The sequence below is a fragment of the Cynocephalus volans genome, chromosome 5 (assembly GCF_027409185.1).
Source record: "Cynocephalus volans isolate mCynVol1 chromosome 5, mCynVol1.pri, whole genome shotgun sequence".
In the NCBI taxonomy this organism is placed as follows: Eukaryota; Metazoa; Chordata; class Mammalia; order Dermoptera; family Cynocephalidae; genus Cynocephalus; species Cynocephalus volans.
In genome coordinates, this window is record NC_084464.1 from 134,652,960 (window position 1) to 134,667,855 (window position 14,896).

The 14,896-nt window shown below is 37.3% G+C and overlaps 1 protein-coding gene across 1 annotated transcript in view; it reads left to right on the forward strand.

Annotated features, from left to right (window-relative positions):
* The first annotated feature begins 337 nt into the window (after positions 1 to 337).
* Positions 338 to 14,896, forward strand: part of TBPL1 (TATA-box binding protein like 1) — a 31,851-nt gene continuing 17,292 nt past the window's right edge. The window contains exon 1 of the mRNA XM_063097683.1: positions 338 to 543. The gene's annotated coding sequence lies outside the window, so the exon portion shown is untranslated. The remainder of the gene's footprint in view (positions 544 to 14,896) is intronic.

Consider the following 14,896-nt stretch of genomic DNA (forward strand, 5'->3'; position numbering starts at 1 on the left):
ACATATGTTTAGATATCAGCTAAAAATATACAAGGGATACATTGTTTTTTCAGAACCTTCCCAAGCCGTTCTCAAGCAAAAACGTCTAGCCCCGTGCCCTCTACCCCGCCTCACCCTCCGCCTCTCTCTGCTGGTGCGCAGGTGCGGCCTGACTTGTAACTAAGGAGGAAGGGAGAGTGGGGGCGGGGAAGGAGAAAGTGACGGGGAGTAGTGAGAGCCGGAAATGAGTGGCTAGCGAGGCACCCAGGAGGGCCCTGTCCGGCGGCGCTCTAGCCCCCTCGCGCTGTCTCTATGCTCCCCCGCGTCTAGTCTATTTATTGTCGCGGGGAGGCAGCGGCCGCCCAGTACCCGGAACAACAAAGCCCGAAAGACGGAGCCCGAATCTTGGGGGCTCCTAGCAACGGGCCGGGGCGGGAGTTCCATGGAGACTGGGGAGCGCGCCCGCCTCATCATCATCCTCATCCTCCAGCTTATCCTTCGCGTTCGACGCAACCGGCAGCAGCGCTGCCGCCGCGTCCTCTGCCACCGCCCCCTCTTCCCACGGTAACCCCGGAGGCGACCCTGGGCGGGGGGAGCGCGAGCGACTGGGCGGCCTGAGTGCCGGGCGCGGGGCATCTGAGGGCCCGGCAGGCGTGTGCGGAGCCGGAGTCGTGCTGCGGGTGGGGTACGCGGGGGCGGGTGACTGGAGGAGAGGAACTGAGGCGGCGGAAGCCGCTCGGGTGGCGGCGGGAGGGTCCGGTTCTGACGAGGACGGGGTGATATTTGGGGACCTCACTCGGGATAACGGGGTGGGGGTGGGGCGGCCCTGCCTGGGAGCAATTATCGAGCCGGGTGTAGGGTAAGAAAAGAGGGCTTATTTTTTGTGTGAGCCACTACTAGGAAAGGCAGGGAAGGGAGATTCCCCATCTCTCTGGAGCCCTCACCCAGGGGAAGAGGGACCGTGCAAAGATGTTAGGGGTTTCGTGGCTTCCCACAAAACTTCAGCGGCCTCTGTGCAGCACAGGAGGGCTCCCAAATAGCGGCTTAGTCGGCTCCTCGTTCTGGCAATGCCAGTGTTCCTGCTTTATTTTATTATTACTATTTTTGACCAAAACTAGGGATGGAGAAGGATCTGGAACTGAGGAAGAGAAAATGAATTGTAGATAGGGCTAAACAGAGATAAGAGTCAGGATAAGTATTAAGTAATAGCCCTGTAAGAACTTTAAAAGTAAATCTAATAGGGAATGACTGTTTTTAAAAATCTCTTTCTGCAGAGATATGCATCTGTAGGCTCTGTCACTTTGCTCATTGCAGTAAGACTCAAACTGTGCCCAGTCCACATCTGTGAGCTCTCTGACTGCATCTGCCACCTGCAGTTCCAGAGCGACACTGGCAGTAACTAGCGTGAACTTGTGTATTTAGGATGAAGAACAGTGCCTTAAAATTGTGGCTCAAGAAAAGGGAACAAGCTTGGTGCGATTTTTTGTGTGTGTGTGTATGTGAAGAGGCAATGACAGAATCCCTGGGGACATTTTAGAGACTAGGAGACGATTCAGCCATCCTGGCATAATTTGCACAATCTTTTTTTTTTTTTTTTTTTCCTTAACATTGCCAGTGACTTTATTTTTTTCTTTTCATTTATTTTATATTTTAATTTATTAATATACAATATAGTTAATTCTCGTGTCCCTTTACCAATTCCTCCTTTTCCTCCCATCCTCTCCCCCCCCCCACCCCCGCCAATCAACATCATATCTGTTCCCTGGTCTTAACAAAATCAAGGAATTGTGATTGTTGCAGAATCTTAAAGTTTGAGAAATGGCAGTTCATCCAAATCGAGAAGTGACTTTTAGCGCTATCTGGTCAAGTTTCACAGTTTGATATGCCCAGTTAAGTACTCATGAGTTTATGCTTTCTCTTTAAGCCTTTCATCACAAACTACTAAATGATTTTATACTTTCCAAAACCATATTAGGTCAGTAAATGAAATTTTCCTGTGGTATGCTGAAAAGGCCACATACATAGTACTATTATACCGTTTTTGTGGCCAACAGGAATAAAGCTCTTTATATAAAGTTGAAGATTAAAGATGAAAATAAAGCTGATAAATCATAGAAGCATTTTTGTCAACTACAGCTTCTGTTTGTTCTTCACCTCTTTTTCTAAGCCTGGTTTCTCTTAAGCAAAAAGGTGTGATCCTTATCAACCCCCTCTTTTTATACTCTCCGCCATCGAAATCAGTATCAGAAACTGATCTGCTACTATCTACTCTTGATCGGTCAACTAATTCCTGAAGGACTAGCCAGAATACATAGTTTTTAACAGGCATTTTCTTTCTTTCTTTTTTTTAAAATTTATTTTATTTATTATTTTCATTTTAAGCTTTTAATCTGGAATTGAGGTTCAGGGTCTTTTGTTAAAGGAATTTCATGTATGTGCAAAGGTGTGGGCAGTTTTAACAAGGATGCTAAAGGATGTGAACATTGAGAAACCTAAATTGCATTTTAAGACTCTTAAGAATAAAAAGGTAATATTATCATCTTTAGATTAATGAATTGAGGACTGTTGCTTTATCTTTTCATATAGCTATTCTGTGAAGGATATGCTGGGAGGACCACCTTGAGGCTGTAGATGTTGAATGCCGAGATTTTCATAGTGCATGTGACACTTAATGAACTCCCTTGACCTCAGGGCTGCCATCAGACACACTTCCTGTGGTCCTCATTGCTGCTGTCTTTATCCTTTCTCTGTTTGAGTGGGGGTCAAGCCCTAGTTTCCACCTTTATTAACAATCCTATTTCTGCTTTCCCTGTTCTTTACTCCAACCCTTCCAGTGTTTGGTGTTGTCTTAGTTCCTTTCCTTTCTTTATCATGTCTGAATCAAAAATGATTTTTCTTAATGCTGTCTGTATTATTTGTTTCTTATGGAGTTTTCAACATATGTCCTTTGTTTGTATTGACTTTTGATTAATGTTACTTTGTTACATTTTCCTCCTGTATCCCTCCCCTTTTTTGGACAATTGGAGTGGTCATGTCAGATGTTCTGTATTCATTCTGAATAACTGTTGGTTGTGAATACAACAGGTTAGAGCCGTATGCTGAGAATCAAAAGGTTGTATTGAAATAAGACATGTGAAAATATTTGAACCTTTCGGAATAAAAGGCTTTCTAGAAGCCCCAGTTGCTTTTTTAAAGGTAAAAGAGTATCGTAGAGCCTGCTGTGTGTTTTAAATTCAACCTTACTTAGATTTTCATGATTTTTATTCTAAGAAAGGTATTCATATGTCAGTCTTTTCTGATCATTTTGCATCTGAAAATTTGACTGAAATTACTTTTTTCCAATGTGAGGGAACTAAAGTGATTTCCACAAATTTTGCTTCACGTGGAAAATTGTCACATCAAAATTTTTGTGGATATATACATATGTAGAATGTGCAGAATTTGCTATAAAGTAGAACAAATATATATGAAACATTTAGCTGAGTATCTTCGAAAGGTGTTATTTCTTATCATGGATGTGGCACATTATTTAAAAATCAGCAAGTATTATATAATCTAATTGAATGGATGTGAGTACAGTTTTTAGATAAAGGAGGCCAGTAATAAGCTGGTGACTGATTTCCTTCTGTTGCATCATAGACCATGTGATGAAATGATTGCTATGAAAAGTAAAGTTTAAATTGATTTTAGAAGAATTTATAGTAGAATATTTCCACAGTGTCTTTGAGTTAGAACCCGTAGTACTTTGAAAATTTAGCTGTATTGTGACATTTGAACTAATAAAGATTTCCTGAAATTTATACCCATTTTGTTGCACCTTTTATATTCCTAATGCCATGTCACGTATGCACAGCTGGATGAAAGAGGTGTTTCCCTTCAGGTGCTTTTTGTGCACTTGAAGATAGCAGAAAAATGACATACATGGGTTATAAAACATGACAGACACAAATTTGAATTTTAAGTCCTTTATTACATACTGCCTGGTACTGTAGTTACTGGTGTACAAATTTCATCATGCCTGCTAAATTGGAAGATTCTTGAGAATCAGGACTATGAGTCACATCATATTGTGTGTTCGTGTCGTGTATGTATGTATTTTGAAGATTAATGTGTTAATAGAGGGAGATATATATTTGTTTATTTTTATTTCACTTCAGGGACTTATCTAGTTGATGAGGGGAACCTTTTTGAAATCTGATTCCTAATGCCTAAAATTTCAACTTTTCATCCTGTCTATAGTTATAAGCAGCAAAAATTTCTCAGACATGATTAGGGCTTTGTTTTAGCCAATTCAAACAATAAAGATACTGGTTGACTGCCCTACCTTGAGTAGATATAGTATTTGCTCTTGTCACCCGACTACCACTTTGGGAAATTTCAAAAGGTTGAGAGACTATATACATGTCTGAGGTCTTTCCAGTCCATGTAGACAAATTTGATTTTTGCATTATGACACAGTACATCTTTTCTTTAGAAGAGAGATGGGTGTTTGTATAGTTGTGAAAAAGCAAGATTCCTGAAGTATATGTAGTGGAAAGGAATCAGGTCACATCAGAAATTCTACTCATCTGGTCTTATCTGTGACTAAAGGGTGACAGAATTGATGATTGAGTTTAAAATGTCTGGTTTTGTGCTGGGAAACATGCTGCTAGAGATCCCATTAAATGTTTAAAACTAAGCTGATTTCTGGGGCAGTTCAAATATGCCTTCATGTAGGAGTTAATAATATGAAACTCTTTAAAATTTTACCAAAAAATGCAACACAAAAGTTAGTCTTTTGGTTTCTTTCACTATGTAGTATACATCCATTAAGAAAGAATACTGAAAATCAGATAGTGTGTTAAGGTCAGAGTTTTCTCAGGACATGTGTGGATGACTTTAGTATTGAAATGTCCTTAGCATGGTAGAATATACATCTGTCTGTAGACATTCGTCCATGGTATGTTTTTGTTTTTTAACTATGTGAAGAATTACAACATCTTAAAATAAGTAAAGAATTTTCCATTAACTAAATGGTTCCAAAGAATCAGGTGTTAACCTTCCTCCTCCTTACATTACAAGTACCTGTATTTTCGTTGTGAGACAGAACAGTTTTGATCAGAATCAGTTAACGTTTTCTTGAGTTTAGTGTTGTATAACACAGAGTATGAACTCTGGATAGTGGCTGCCTCTGTTCAGCATCGTGGCTATGGTTTTTATTAGTGGTATGGCCTTGAACAAGTTTTTTCACTACCATGAGCCCCAGTTTCCTCATCTGTACTATGAGGTTATTGTTAGTACCATCTCTTAGAGTTGTTGTGAGAATTGTGAGAATTTGAGAATTAATTAAACACTTAGAAATTTAGTTAAGAGCTGAAAAAATATTAGCAGGTACTAGTAGCGATGATGCTAGGTAGTACATTAAAGGTGAACCATTAGACCACTTGAATGTTTTTTAAATTTTTATTTAGAGGCTTTCTACTAAAGCATTGAAATTCTTTCTTTGTGATCACTAACTATTGAACTCATCTCTGCTCTTAGGTTTTGGGAGGGAGAAGTACTTTTTTTAAATTTTGAATTGTCACACAGGCATCTGGTTATCACTTATGGCAGATGGACTAAGTAAAGAGAGACATCTCTGTTTCTTGGAAAAGGAAGGCCAACAAAGCCTGGTCTGGCACTGTGTTGCAGCTATTGAAATGTTATTTCCCTGTGGACTTGACTGCTTGTTTAGCTGTATGGTACTTCTGAATAAAGGGAACAGACCCCAGTGGTTTCATTTAGCAGATTTAGTCTTTCTTTAGAAAACCCTCTATTTTTCACTTGTATACCCTTAATTGATGGTAAACTTGAAACTTGCATTGTCCGAGTTAAGTCATTTAACTTGAATTTTGTGTCACTATAAATGTTTTAAATAGTTTTTTTGTAATTTTAGCTGAAATTGCTGCTTTCCACCAATAATTTGAGGCTAAAGAATGACTGCAAAGGATTGCAAAATTATTTGTTTATGCTAAGGCTAAACAAATATTGAGGCTACCTAATCAGGAAAATAATTTGATAATTGCAACTTCGTTTAGGCTGCTATTAAAATAGTTAATTTTTAAAAGTTAAGTCTAAACGTTTTAGTTTAAGCTACACAGACATTTGAAACTGCTGACTAAAAAAATAAATGTTTCTGGTTGAAGTTAATTGCAAACTGTTCTTTCCTATTTTGACTAATATTCAGGCCTTAGTTTTTATTTGAAATATATTTTTATAAATTATATATTATAGAAGTTTATGTAAAATATATTATTAAAAGTATATTTTGCTTTAAATGTACAGGGATAAATTTTCATAATTCCTCTTTCCATGTTGTGCTGGTTTGTTTATTTGTTTTAGTTTTTTTATATACCTCTACACACTAAAAAGATTGGCAAATATCCTTATATTTAGAGGTGTGACTTTTGTTTTCCTGCTAAAAGAAAGTGAAGTTTGTTGGTACTGTTGATTTAGTTGATCAACTAGGTTAGCCAAAATAGACTTAGTATTGATATAGTATTGTTAGCATTATTTTCTTAGCCATGACGGATTTTGGATCTAAAAAATACTGAGATAAGAGAGAAAATGATCATGGCTATTTCACTTAAATATATATGTACATCTGTAGATATATTCTCCTTTAATTTTAGATACTCTGAGGACTGCGTTGGGAAATTTTTAGGAATACAGGTTTCCAAGGTGTCAATACTATTGTCCACAATAAAACTTGCCTGTTTTGAGCCAAAGTTCTGTCTAACACATTGTTAATGTTTTCCTAGTGTTATTTCCACCACACTCTTTTTCAGGGGCAGATGTTGCTGTCCTTCAGATATGAAGATAACAAAGCCAATGTGTAACCCGAAAGTACAAATATGAAGATGAGTATTTGATTTATGACTATGGTCAACTTTTGTAGAGCTTATCATTTTTTGAACCTCAGCTAAGACTCATGGTGAACCTGAAGCTTTTGTGGAACAAGAACCACCCCATCCTTTTTAATTCGACATACTTTTGTCGAGCCCCAAAGCCTCTTTCCTCCTCACCTGCTTTTGGCTACAGTGAGTTTTTTGGGCATCGTCAGTTACTCATATGTATGTACAACCTAGTGAAGTTGTAATGAGCATCCCATAATTGCTAATCGATTAACCACTGTCCAGGATCTTACTGGTTCAGATTAGGGTGGTTGCAAGAGGCACAACCATGTTGAAGGCACAATTACCAGTTCATCAGACCTTCCTCAACACAAATTTGACATGCTAATCTAAAAGGTACCTTGTTCTCGATCTTAAAAAATAAAATAAGAATAAAAATAAATAAAAGGTACTTTGTTCTCTACTCTTCTTTTGACAAGGAAGTGGGCAGGAAAAGGTGAGATAAGAGATGTGACATGGCTCAACAGATTAAAAGCTGTAATAATTCTGTGAATAATAATTCTGTCATTTTCTCAGGAGCATATTGCTAAAGTAAGTCTTCTGGTCAGTATAGCAGAGAAAACCTTCAGCTGGCCAGTAATCTTGAAACTTCCACTTCAGTACATAGTGCAAAACTACTAGGATCATCATTTTATTTGTGTGTACATTAAGAATGTGTGCCTCTTGGCTTACTCTTTCTAGGATTTTGTTTTTAGCCTGTTACAATTGGTAGAATTTCAAATGTCTGAAACCATATCCTTAATTTGTTTGTCTTGTGTTGTATTCTCACTCTAACTTTGTAAAGAGTAACAGAGAAAACAGTTGCCCTTCAGGGTTTGGGAGTCCTAACTATAACCAATAATAACTTGTTAGGTGCGGGAGTACTAAGCAAAACATTCCAGAAAGTGAAATAAGGAAATAATAGGATTTTATTGGAGAACTTGAGGGGATTGCGGCTATTAAGATTCTTATTGCTATATTGAAAAATGTCTGCTCTTTCTGCTTATGCCCCAAATCTACAGTTCTTTCTTTAAGTGGTTCTTAGTATTCATTTAATTCAGCAAGTACTTATTTAGTTCAAGACCAGGTGCCAGCTACTGAGACAAGTTCTAAAGATACACATATGTATTTATTTTGGTGGCTGGACAGTAGGGGATTTGAACCCTTGGTCTTGGTGTTATCAACACTGTGCTCTAACAACTGAGCTAATCAGCCAGCCCTTAAAGACACACATTTAATTAAACAGTTTTCTTCAAGGAGCTTGGTGCCTGCAGTCTAGTAGACGGCCTCTTTCATTTGGTGTGCCCTCTGCTGGGGTGCTCTTCTCCAAATGTTTTGTGTGACTGGCTCCTTCTTATCCTTCAAGATCTCATTTTATGATTCATTTCTCATTTCTAAGAAAGTTGAAAGGCCTTCCCTAGGTCATTCCTCCTAAAGTTTCTCTTTTGTCATCTTGTATATTTCTTTTATAACATAGATCACATTCTCTGATTATTTTAATTGCTGGCCCATTTGTTGTCTGTTTCTTCCACTGGAATAAAACTGCCATGAGGGTTCCGTTACTGACCATTTTGTTCTGAGCTATATTCTTAGTGTCTACCCATAGGGCGTAGTTCACATCAATTGCATACTAAATGTGCAAACTAGAGTAGGAGTTTGTTAATTGAAAGAGTGGGGAAAGGGCATGCTAGGCAGATATAGAATGAAAAGGGTCTGCTATTGCAAGAGGAATAGTATAAAGTTGAGAATGTTAAGGTGTGTTGGAAATGGAAGATTAGGGTATAAAAGGAAGATTGGAGGTGGGAGCACACTGCATTCTACACCAAGCAGATTAAATTCTATTTTGTCTGTCAAAGAGAACCAAGAGATGTTTCTTTAAGTAGGGATGTAGCACAATTTGGAAGATAATTCTGGTAGCTGTTTGGTAAATGGACTAGATCGTAGAGACTTCAAGCAAAGAGTTCCATTAGAAGGCTGTAGCCAAAATGACCTGCAAGAGAGCCTAATATAAAACACTATTGCTTTGGATGCAGGATGAAAAGCTAGATTAGAAGTTAACTGGGCGTAGGAGAAAAATGAGAGATGAAGGATGATTCTGAAATTTCTGATTGAGGTAAATGAATGTTGGATGGTACCTTATTCACTAAAATTAAGGAGAGACTGGGTTAATGGGTACGAAACTGTGCTACGTACCCTGAGTGAATAATTGCACAGTATATGTGTGTATCGAAACAACACACCATGCCCCACAAATATGTACAAGTAAACGTTAAAATAAAAAAATAAAATTAAGGAGAGACAGAGCGAGTATTTTTGAGGGGATTAATGAGTTCTGTTTTGGATGTGTTGGTTTAATTTAATAGATATGCCTAATAGACAGTCGGAATATGGACTCAGATCTCTGGTAAGTCAGGATTGAAGTAGGAGCCAGCCATAAACGAGTTCATAGATAGCAACTGAAGCCTGAAAAGCTTTAAGAGGAAAAGGATTTAAGTCAGTAGTTTATAACATTCAGGGATATTAAACCCATTTGAAAATATTGTGAAAACAATGGCCTCGTCAGGTACACATATAGATTTGTGTATGTATAATTTCAGGGGGATCCTAACCTCTGGAACCTATCATTGAGCTTTTCAGGGACTGTTGTCAAATTCAATTAGGAACTTCTGATTTAAGGAGCATGCAGAGAAGTGTCTAGGAAAGATGCCTCAGAAGGCTGTGAGGCAGAATTTTGAGATTCAAAGGTTGCCAAGGCTTTATGCTCTGGAGAAGTTCAGCAGAGGAGAGCTTCATCTATGCTGTTGGATCAGCAGTGAGCCATTCATTGGTAATGTTTCATACTGCATAGAAGCAGAAAGCAGATTATGCCAGTTTAGAGCATGAATGGGAGTTCAGGAAAGAAGCCATGGCAAACAGTGTAGAAATCGTGATATTCTCTATGGTAAACAGTACTGCTATAAGAATATATCCCATTTTAAGGACTTACTGATAGGGAAATTTCATTATTTTGATTACCTATTGTGGTGTTTCAGCCCAATGGTTTTCAACTGGCTGCACATTAGAAACACCTTGGAAATGTTTTGAAAATTAAGACCCTTAACATGGTCAATTAAGTCAATATCTCTGGGGTTGAATTTCTTCACAGTTATTTTGTTTCTTTTGTTTAGGCTTTTTCTTAATAGTTAAGAACCAGTGTTCCAATCGGAAAACTTCCTCATCACTCTTGTAGTGTATACTATGTAAGAATCTTTTCTTTTACTTGTATGTTGTCATCAAATTACCCACCTTACCATTGTTCTAGTTTTAAATCAGTGTTCTTTAGTCTTTCTCACAGGTTCTCCATATTTATCTTTTTTGAGTGACACAACCCTCCCTCTATTACTGAGATCCGGCAAGTTCTGAGTAAAATAAGACATTTTTAATGATGCTTACATGTGGAAAGAGAATTTATTCTGAAATACTGTTTGCTTTAAGTATATTTTTTACTCTTCTTGCTCTTTTTTAACCAGAAAGTTTGAACTCTATACTATTTTTCCAAGTAGCTAATTTCATAGTTTTACCTTGCTTTTCTTAAAATGGCACTCATGCATGCTGTAGACCTTAAACATGTTGTCTACACTACAGCAGACATTTCATGTGAAGGGTAACCCTGTAAAAGCAGTGAAAGGAAACTATCAAAAACCTTAAATTTCACCTGTTGTGTTTTCACCTTGCAGTGCTTTCTCTTGATTAAATTCTTGATGAGCTATCAGTGGTTCACATTTGAACCTTGTATTCACATACTTGAAATAAAAATCAGAATATGGAGAAATTTGACCTTGATGTATGCCAACCCTTATACCAACCAGAAGTTACAGGAGAATTTATTTGATCTTTTAATTACCTAGTGAACTAACATACCTGAAGATTAAAATAATCTTTTAAAAGTTGTGCTATTTTATTAGCATTAGTTTAATGGCTAAATTAGTCTCACAAATTGTAATCACTTATGGGTAACTTAGGCCAATTATCAAGCTTCTATGTAAAGAGATTAAACATCCTAGTTTTTTAAATGGTAGTCCATAATATGGGAAAATAGGGATACATGTAAGACCTGCTCAAGAAATCTGATACCTTACAATTTAAATAAAGTGAACATCGTAAACTTTTGTTGTAATTTTACATCCAAACCTGTTTACTTCTAATTTTCCTGCTCTTGCATGTACTTAGCCAAGTAAAATTTAGCAAAATATCTATTTTGTAATATGTGGTAGACTTGATCGGAGTCTTTTTTTCTCCCTTTCTTTTACTATTTCCCTTACCAACTTCCCTGCCCCTGCCCACCCCCATACTCCCCCCCCACACACACAATCAACAACTACTATTAGTTTTAAATGGTTTTGTTGTTATTGGGGATTTTTTTTTTAATTCACTGTTAAATTTAGCTTTTTTCAATACTAATTTTACTTAGCAGATCAATCAACATTATGTTATTTTTACCCCTTGCTTTTAAACTTGAGGTATCATGATCTTTTTTTGTGTTCCAAAACTTGGAGACTGCAATGAATAACTAGAAATCCTTTCCATTTTTGAACATTTCTCTGTCCATGGAAGATGAAGAAAGAAGATAATAATAGTAACAATGAGAATAGCTTAAGTTGGAATGCTTACCATGTGTAAGTACAGTGCTAAGCACTTCACATGAAAATTCACTTAATTATCACAATTTTACAAATGAGGATATTGAGGCACAAAGGTGTTAAGTAATTTGCCCGTAGTTGTATGGCTGATAAGTGGTAGATTAGGGATTTAACCTAAGTAGTCTGCTGAGCTCTTAAACTGTGTGTGTGTGTGTGTGTGTGTGTGTGTGTGTGTGTAAACATTGCTTTTTAATAATCCCAAGCTAACAGTTAAGTTCTATAGACATTTTATTGAATGTGTGTAGTGCCTTGGGACCTATGCCAAGTCTGGTTACAGAAGTAAGATAGATTTGATTATGCTTCTGAGGAGCTTGTCATCTACCAAGGAGACATATAAATAGGAAATATTTCACTATATATAGTGAAAGTTCAATATAGTGTGGAAAAGTGCCATGACAGAGATATGCATAATAACATGGTAATGGGACTCAGAATAGGGATACTCTGGCTTAGTCTTTGGGATCAGATTTTTTGGTTCTTTTGATTTTTTTATTTCACCCGTGATGATTTTAATTACTGTCTATACTAGGGTTTCCAAATTTTCCTTTCCAATCTAGACCTAGACGTGAACAATGAACTTTTATTATCTGCTCAGTATCTCCTCCTGCATTTCTCACAAGTTCCTTCAATTCAAAATGTCCAAAATGGAATTGTTACCCTTCTTCCTTCCCTGTCTCCCCTACAAATCTGCCCTCCCTCCTATCTTAGTAAATAATGTCTTGGGCCACAAGCTTGTAGTCATCCTCTGTATCCCTTTTCCTCATCCCAGTATTAATCACAAAGCTCTGTCCACTCTGTCTCCTAAAAATATCTATCTTCTGTCTACTACTTTCCATCTTCAACCAGTACCACCACTCAGGTTCATGTTGCTGTCATCTCTCTCCTGGACTGTTACACTAGACCCTGACTGGATTTCCTTATCCATTCTTAACTTCCCATTGCAGAAGTGGTGGTGATATATCTTTAAAATGCTAATATATGAGATCATTAATTGCTTCTCCTTTAGCTCACCATTGCTCTTGGAATAAATATGAAAATTCTTAACATGGCATAGAAGGCATGATTTGACTTCCATGTATCTTCAGCCTTTCAGTGTTCCAACTTTAGCCATGGTGACCCTCTTCCAGGTCTTGTTCATTGTTGTATGCCTATCCCATAGCATGGGGGCTAAGCTTAGATTTGTAGTTCATTTGTTATAAAATTGATTGAACAAAGGTAATGCTGAGCTATATGGAACAAGTAGAACTAAGCCACATGTAGAAGTGGGTATAAATGATTTTCAGCAGAAGGACTAGATTAGACAAAACGTTAATATTCTGTACATATAAGAGCTTTTATAAATCAGTGAAAAATCTCAGAAAGAAAATGAACAAAGGATATGAGACAGTTAACTTTGGAGAAATAGAAATGGATAGTGATATTTGAGTTCACTCTGATTAGTATTTAAGGAAGACCAATTCAGTGTTGCTATTTTTTATATCTAGGGTTGTCAAAGATTTTTGTAAAATCTTTGGTGACCAGATAAGACAGCATATGCATATGATCCCAGTGTTATTTAATATGCACAGATAAATATATTAGCCTAGAAATGTGCTTACATGAGCATAAAAAAAGACTTAACAGTAGTTATCACTGTGGTAGGATTATGATGACTTTATTTTCTTTGAGTATTTCTTATGTAATCAGAGGATGACATGCTGCTTCTTTAAAAATCATTCATTAAGACTATTTACTTGAGGGCCGAGCCCGTGGCGCACTCAGGAGAGCAGCGACGCTCCCGCCGCGGGTTCGGATCCTATATAGGAATGGCTGGTGCACTCACTGGCTGAGTGCCGGTCACGAAAAAGACAAAAAAAAAAAAAAAAAGACTATTTACTTGAAATATTAAGTATATCCAAAATCCACTTTTACATATATATGTCTGTTTCTGTTACTTATAACAGAATACCTGAGACTGGGTAATTTATGAAGAGACGAACTTTACTTCTTACAGTTTGGAGGCTGGGAAGTCCTTGTCCAGGAGACATATCTGGTGAAGGCCTTCTTCTGGGTAGGAACTCTCTACATGGTCCCATGGTGACCAGTGTATCACATGTGAGGAATGGCATGAGCAAGAGAGCTAACCTGCTCACTCTCTCTCCTTATAAAGCCATCAGAACCACTTCCATTACTCCATGAAGGAATCAATCCATTTACTAGGGCGCAGTTCTCACAATCCAATCACTTCTTAAAGGCCCGCCTTTCAGATACCATCATCAGATTTTTCCACTCTCTTAACACTTACAATGGGGGTCAAGTTTCCAATACATGAACTTTTGGAGGACACATTTAACCCATAGCAACAAAATAAGGAACCAATATGCCAAATTTCTCATCTTTGAGTTTGAATCCCCAAATTTAAAGTTGTATTCAATAAAATATGCTTTTTTGCCTTGTTATCCATAATAGTATATTAGTTAATGTTAATGGTAGCGTTGACTAACGATAATGAAGTATAATTTGTGAGATGCTCATTAATTCTTCAAAATGATCATGTGAAGTAGATGGTATTGTTTGCATTTTACAGATGAGAATAGGAACAGTTCAGACCTAGCCATTTTCACTTAACTTCCGTTAGGATCCATGTCTACTGTTTTAACATCCAAGTTTTCTTACTTTATAGATACATTTTAGTATATGTTGAAACAGTGAAATAAGTAAGCCACTGTTTAAACATTATTTTAAGATGGGATGGACATTAGGTTATGTGTCCTTATATTGCAAAATAATTCATTTTTTCAATTGGAACATTTTCATGAGAGCGTAAACTATTGAACTTATCTTTCTTTAAGCACTCATTCAGAAAATCAGCATCGTTTAAATCTTCCCTCACTACCTTTTAGGCACCATTATGAATATTTTTGTTGACTAAAACATAAAATACACTTTTCTGCACTTTTTGTTGTTGTTGTTAATAGGTGCTGGCAACCCTCAGAGTTGTTGATAATTGACTTCCTTAAAAAATAGTATCTTTGTAGATCTCTTAATATAGATCTTACAAATCATAACAATTCTCCTTTTTTGACTTCAGACAATAATAATTTATTTTGCTCACAAATCTGCATTTTGAATAAGACTCAGCAGAAATAGCTAGTCTCTACTCCATGGCTGTCTGTCAGCCAGGTAGGATGACTTAACTGGAGGCCAGAAGATCCATTTTCAAGGTGTTGCCTACATGTGGCTGAAAAGGTGGTGCTGGCTATTGACTGGGAGCTTAACCAGGAACAGGAGCCAAGGAACTTGGTTTTTTCTATATGGGCCTTTCCATGGTCTGCTTTGGCTTGTAAC